This window comes from Bombina bombina, unplaced genomic scaffold (assembly GCF_027579735.1).
Source record: "Bombina bombina isolate aBomBom1 unplaced genomic scaffold, aBomBom1.pri scaffold_1118, whole genome shotgun sequence".
Classification (NCBI taxonomy): domain Eukaryota; kingdom Metazoa; phylum Chordata; class Amphibia; order Anura; family Bombinatoridae; genus Bombina; species Bombina bombina.
In genome coordinates this window covers 82,166-89,357 of record NW_026512734.1, presented here as the reverse complement: position 1 = coordinate 89,357, position 7,192 = coordinate 82,166, and the positions used below count along the sequence as shown (strand labels likewise).

The window sequence follows — 7,192 nt, the reverse complement described above, 5'->3', positions numbered from 1 at the left end:
CTCTACGAAATTTTTACAGTGTGTATATAAGAGACTAAAGCAGCATTGCACCCACTTGCAAATGGATGATTAACCCCTTAGGCCCCAAACCGGATTAGAAAAACAGTAAAACTGCTAAACAATCAAACACACTGCCACAGCTCTGCTGTGGCTCCTACCTGCCCTTAAACACGATTTTTGCAGGAAAAAAACCCTCTATAGTGGTCCTGGATGCCAGAGGACTCCTTTAGGGAAGCTGGATGTCTCAGTCTGAATATCAACTGCGCATAAAGTGCGCAAAAATAGGCCCCTCCCACCATGCACTCAATGTCAGAGGGCCTTAAAAAAGTACTCCTAGGAGTAATCTATCAAGCCATGTGGAAAACTAGGCCCCAAATAAAGATTTATCACCCTCAGAGAAAAAAACGTTTTTTCTGTTAAGTTATGCAAACGTTTTTACACTAAGTAAAATGAGAATTAACATTATTACCCTTATCTTGTAAGTATGATCCCAGTTGTTAAATCACTGTATCAGGCTTACCTCAAATATACCAGGCACTGTCAGCATTTTCTAGACCTTATCTCTCTAGAAAAAAATATACTGAACATACCTCAAAGCAGGTGATCTGCAAACCGTCCCCCCAACTGAAGTTTTCTTTCCATACTCTTCAGTTATGCGTGATAACAGCAATGGACCTTAGTTACAAACCGCTAAGATCGTCAACCTCCAGGCAGATTCTTCTTCCAATTTCTGCCTGAGAGTAAAACAGTACAACGCCGGTACTGTTTAAAAATAAACTCTTGATTGAAGGTAAAAACTACACTAAGTAACCACATATTTCTTGATACTTCCTTTCTTGTCGAGAGTTGCAAGAGAATGACTGGGGGTGGCAGTTAGGGGAGGAGCTAGATAGACAACTCTGCTGTGGGTGTCCTCTTGCAACTTCCTGTTGGGAAGGAGAATATCCCACAAGTAATGGATGAACCCGTGGACTGGATACACCTTTACAAGAGAAAGAGAGCCTCTTCTCCACGCTCTACCAGTGCCTGCCCAATAACATGTCCTCCCTCCTAGGGATAATGTTATCCAGTGTCCCTTAATAAATAAAAGTGCCAATTTTTCTGTATGTCCCCAGAAATAAATCCGCACTTACCTTAAGTTGCTGCCCGGCAGTCCACCCGGCTTGAGAGGTACTCACTTTCTCCTCGCATTGGCCTGTGGAAATAAAAAGTTCTGAGTATATCTCTCCCCTCAGACTTTTACAAGCAGGGCAACATCAGTATGGGAGGTGCAGTGAGAAGTATGTCCCACAAGATCCCATTGCTTTAAAGCCACCAGATGCTTCTCTTTACTGAAGAGACTGATCTGGTCTAGGCTACACCCTAGAACAAAGTAGCACACTGTGGCACTACTTAAAAAAAATTATAAACACTTGATTGAAGAATCTATAACACCTCACTCTGCCTCTTCCTATCACTAACACAGGCAAAGAGAATGACTGGGGTGGGAGGGAAGGGAGGAGCTATATATACAGCTCTGCTGTGGTGCTCTTTGCCTCCTCCTGCTGACCAGGAGGCGATATCCCATAAGTGGATGAATTCTGTGGACTCATCTTATCTTGTAAAAGAAAAGACTCTCCCTGCATCTCTAGACTAACTTTTGTCAATGCTCTCACTGAGAGGCTGACAAGACTACTTAAAACTCCAGTCCCATATCGAAGGGCAGATACCCCTCCTAAGGAACTATTAATAAATCTTCTGACACGTCTCTGCCATCCGCCTGTGACAAATGGCAAAGCATGACTGGGGGGAAGTGGGAGAGTTATTTAAGCCTTTGGCTGGGGTGTCTGCACTAAGGAATGAAGCCGTGGACTCTCGTTATATTAAGTAGGAAAGATTATTTTGACTTGAGTCTCCCTTTAAGATATAAAACCAAGGCTCAGAGAGTTAGGGCAAAGAGGGAGTGGGGGCTGCGAGTACAGTGTAACTTTTTTATTGGAAATGGAGATATCTACACTGCAGCATCCAGTGGCCTAGATTCAAGTGCTGTAATAAAAAAGTGAGAGAGACAGAAGACTCAATATGGAAAAAAAAAAAAAAACTAGAATCAGAACTTTATTGCATGAAGAATTATAAAAAAGTAAAAATCTGAATTAGGAGGTGAAGACACACTAGAAGGAATGTTTCTATTAGGCATGAGCCACAAATTATTCAAAGAAAAGCTACTACTCAGAAGAATTAATTTGAATAATGCTTTATTATTAACAGACCCTTTGGAATTTTCTTTTAGTCTGAAAAAAAGGAGCAATTTTTTTTTTTTTAATCCCGAGTGTGAAAGTGCTGTCCTCTTTACATAGGGATACTAAACTCAGGCATCACACATACACCAGGAGTTTAAAAAAAATATCCTAAAAAAACTCTACACATACATACAATGCTTAGTTTACAGTTTCAAGTTTTGTTTGTAGCAGCAGAATCATTTGTAGTAACCTCCATGTCACACACAGTTTTCGATGTATCTGCATCTGAGAGTGGGAAAGAAAAGAAAAAAAAGTTTAGATAAATAACTGAAAGGTGTGGTATAAAGTGATAGCTCAGTGCAATTTATTTGAACACTTCCACTTCTGTGATAACACTTTATTTTAGCAAATAAAAACAAATTCTGATCACTATTACCTATTTATTTTTTATCTCAACTCCTGAATTTACCTTTGCTCTGCGATTCCTCCACAATCATACAGTCCTCTTCCTCCTCATCTTCCTCATTGTCTGCCTGAAAGCCATCTGTCTCTCTGGTTTCAGTCTGTGGAACAAAAAGCAACAATACTAAAATTAAAGAAAAGAAGGGCACTCCCTAGTGCAGATAAAACAGGTTTCTTGTCTATTCAACAAATTGACGCAGTTCTACACACTATTCCGTTAGGCATAGAATATTCCCAAAAACACTTGCTGGAATCTCAGTATCCCAGCTCACTGGCATGCGTTCAGCTGCTACTTTGATATTCCAAACAGGATGAAGGCTCTATATAAAACAAAGGGCGCTTCCTAGTGCAGACAACTGGAATAAAGTGTACCACCAATATATGTAACAAATAGGTGTATACTCACAATGGTAATTTCCTTCTTAATACAGGGAGAGTCCACAGCTGCATTACTTACTTGTGGGAAATACTGAACCTGGCGACCAGGAGGAGGCAAAGTCACCCCAGCCAAAGACTTAAATACCTCCCCCACTTCCCTCACCACCCAGTCATTCTTTGCCTTTCGTCACAGGAGGTTGGCAGAGAAGTGTCAGAAGATTTCGGAGTAGTTCCTTAGGAGGGGTATCTGCCCTTCGATATGGGATTGGAGTTTTAAGTATCTATATGGGATCAAAGGGTTAATATCTCCTGAGGGGGATTATGAACAGTTGAGTTTAATCATATATACTTTATTTGATTTTATGCTGCTTTGTGTGAGATGTTTATGGGCTCATAGGCTAAGATGGAACATACAGGTTTCACTTTGAAAGTTACGCAGCTTAAAAGCTTGGCGCGCTTGTCATAGCAGGGGCTGTCCTGCATTGCGCACCATGTGACCGAAGGCTTCCATTTCCCTTCTCTTGACCGAGTTACTATCGGAGAGGAGTTTTATCTCTGTTCTGTCTGGGTCATAGGTGGTGACATGCCCCAGCCATTGGGGGTATAAAGGCACAGTTTTTTTTTAAATTTAAAATAGTTTATTTTTCTGTAGTCCTCTGCATATGGAGGATTCCGATTTCAAAGAGTAATGCCTGTTTATATTGTGAGGGATATCCGCCCTCTCAATTATGTTCCATATGCCTTGATAAGGGGATTATATCAAATAAGGTTGAACTGTTTGAAACCACTGAGTCGCCCACCTCTGAGGAGTCCTCATCCAGGGAGGTGCACACCCTACATGCATCTTTCATACGGCGGTGTCTGCAGCCATTAGTGCTTTCCCTCGCACTGCTAAGTGCAAGCGAAAGGTTAAATCTTACACTCCTGCCTAGGGGGCATCATGTAATTTGTCGGATATATCTGGTCAGTTATCCGAGGATGAGGTTCTCTCTGAACTTTCAGGGTTAGAGTCTGCTGACTATATCCTCCGTCTGTGGAGGATCCAGTTTTTAGATTTAGGACAGAACGTTTACGCTTTCTACTAAAGGAGGTTTTGACTACAATAGAGGTTCTAAAGGCCGAAAAGCCAGACGAACCTCTAATTCCTAAATTTGATGGCAATCATTCTTGACGAGTGGGACAGGATTAGATTTCTCTTCCCAGTCTGCCTTTTAAGGATCCCGATTCCAGGCTCTCTATGAGGGTGGGTTTTCTTTTTCCCATCCCTACTTGGTTGGCGCTATTTTTACGCTTGACACACAATACTAGCCCGTGTGAGTATAGTTTGTCATTCATAGAGCCACCGGATATAAGGATGGAAACTTAAAGAGGATGTTTCAACCTATGGGATATATATATATATTTTTTTACTGGCAGCGCTCGTCGCCGTAGTTTCTGGAGCGGCTACCTTTTGGTGCGTCTCCTCGAAATTGATCGAGGTGGAGGGTTTCCTCGACATTTTTCAGGAAAGAATTATGGCTTTCTGGGTTACCAATTCTTTTATCTGTGCTGTTATTACGCAGATTAATTAGCCTATGGCTAAGACTTCAGGTTTTCTGTTCAGGCCTGTAAGGCGCTCTGACAGATAACTTCTAAGTCTAGTCTTTCCCTCTCCTTTAAGGGAAAGAGTTTGACTATCTCCACGGTTTCAGGGGCCAAGGGTTCCTTCATACCGTAAAAACATAATTTATGTAAGAACTTACCTGATAAATTAATTTCTTTCATATTAGCAAGAGTCCATGAGCTAGTGACGTATGGGATATACATTCCTACCAGGAGGGGCAAAGTTTCCCAAACCTCAAAATGCCTATAAATACACCCCTCACCACACCCACAATTCAGTTTAACGAATAGCCAAGAAGTGGGGTGATAAAAAAGTGCGAAAGCATATAAAATAAGGAATTGGAATAATTGTGCTTTATACAAAATCATAACCACCACAAAAAAAGGGCGGGCCTCATGGACTCTTGCTAATATGAAAGAAATGAATTTATCAGGTAAGTTCTTACATAAATTATGTTTTCTTTCATGTGATTAGCAAGAGTCCATGAGCTAGTGACGTATGGGATAATGATTACCCAAGATGTGGATCTTTCCACACAAGAGTCACTAGAGAGGGAGGGATAAAATAAAGACAGCCAATTCCTGCTGAAAATAATCCACACCCAAAATAAAGTTTAATGAAAAACATAAGCAGAAGATTCAAACTGAAACCGCTGCCTGAAGTACTTTTCTACCAAAAACTGCTTCAGAAGAAGAAAATACATCAAAATGGTAGAATTTAGTAAAAGTATGCAAAGAGGACCAAGTTGCTGCTTTGCAAATCTGATCAACCGAAGCTTCATTCCTAAACGCCCAGGAAGTAGAAACTGACCTAGTAGAATGAGCTGTAATCCTCTGAGGCGGAGTTTTACCCGACTCAACATAGGCAAGATGAATTAAAGATTTCAACCAAGATGCCAAAGAAATGGCAGAAGCTTTCTGGCCTTTTCTAGAACCGGAAAAGATAACAAATAGACTAGAAGTCTTTCGGAAAGATTTAGTAGCTTCAACATAATATTTCAAAGCTCTAACAACATCCAAAGAATGCAACGATTTCTCCTTAGAATTCTTAGGATTAGGACATAATGAAGGAACCACAATTTCTCTACTAATGTTGTGTGAATTCACAACTTTAGGTAAAAATTCAAAAGAAGTTCGCAACACCGCCTTATCCTGATGAAAAATCAGAAAAGGAGACTCACAAGAAAGAGCAGATAATTCAGAAACTCTTCTGGCAGAAGAGATGGCCAAAAGGAACAAAACTTTCCAAGAAAGTAATTTAATGTCCAATAAATGCATAGGTTCAAATGGAGGAGCTTGAAGAGCCCCCAGAACCAAATTCAAACTCCAAGAAGGAGAAATTGACTTAATGACAGGTTTTATACGAACCAAAGCTTGTACAAAACAATGAATATCAGGAAGAATAGCAATCTTTCTGTGAAAAAGAACAGAAAGAGCAGAGATTTGTCCTTTCAAGGAACTTGCGGACAAACCCTTATCTAAACCATCCTGAAGAAACTAATATTCTCGGTATTCTAAAAGAATGCCAAGAAAAATGATGAGAAAGACACCAAGAAATATAAGTCTTCCAGACTCTATAATATATCTCTCTAGATACAGATTTACGAGCCTGTAACATAGTATTAATCACAGAGTCAGAGAAACCTCTTTGACCAAGAATCAAGCGTTCAATCTCCATACCTTTAAATTTAAGGATTTCAGATCCTGATGGAAAAAAGGACCTTGAGACAGAAGGTCTGGTCTTAACGGAAGAGTCCACGGTTGGCAAGAGGCCATCCGGACAAGATCCGCATACCAAAACCTGTGAGGCCATGCCGGAGCTACCAGCAGAACAAACGAGCATTCCTTCAGAATCTTGGAGATTACTCTTGGAAGAAGAACTAGAGGCGGAAAGATATAGGCAGGATGATACTTCCAAGGAAGTGATAATGCATCCACTGCCTCCGCCTGAGGATCCCGGGATCTGGACAGATACCTGGGAAGTTTCTTGTTTAGATGAGACGCCATCAGATCTATATCTGGAAGTTCCCACATTTGAACAATCTGAAGAAATACCTCTGGGTGAAGAGACCATTCGCCCGGATGCAACGTTTGGCGACTGAGATAATCCGCTTCCCAATTGTCTATACCTGGGATATGAACCGCAGAGATTAGACAGGAGCTGGATTCCGCCCAAACCAAAATTCGAGATACTTCTTTCATAGCCAGAGGACTGTGAGTCCCTCCTTGATGATTGATGTATGCCACAGTTGTGACATTGTCTGTCTGAAAACAAATGAACGATTCTCTCTTCAGAAGAGGCCAAAACTGAAGAGCTCTGAAAATTGCACGGAGTTCCAAAATATTGATCGGTAATCTCACCTCCTGAGATTCCCAAACTCCTTGTGCCGTCAGAGATCCCCACACAGCTCCCCAACCTGTGAGACTTGCATCTGTTGAAATTACAGTCCAGGTCGGAAGCACAAAAGAAGCCCCCTGAATTAAACGATGGTGATCTGTCCACCACGTTAGAGAGTGTCGAACAATCGGTT

At 41.1% G+C, this 7,192-nt stretch overlaps 1 long non-coding RNA gene across 1 annotated transcript; it reads right to left on the bottom strand.

The window, feature by feature from the left end:
- Positions 1-2,217: 2,217 nt before the first annotated feature.
- On the bottom strand, positions 2,218-2,783 carry LOC128644517 (uncharacterized). The gene is made up of 2 exons (XR_008399991.1): positions 2,689-2,783; positions 2,218-2,504 (listed from the first exon to the last, which is right to left on the bottom strand). It is a non-coding gene; the product is annotated as an uncharacterized LOC128644517 (long non-coding RNA).
- Positions 2,784-7,192: the final 4,409 nt, after the last annotated feature.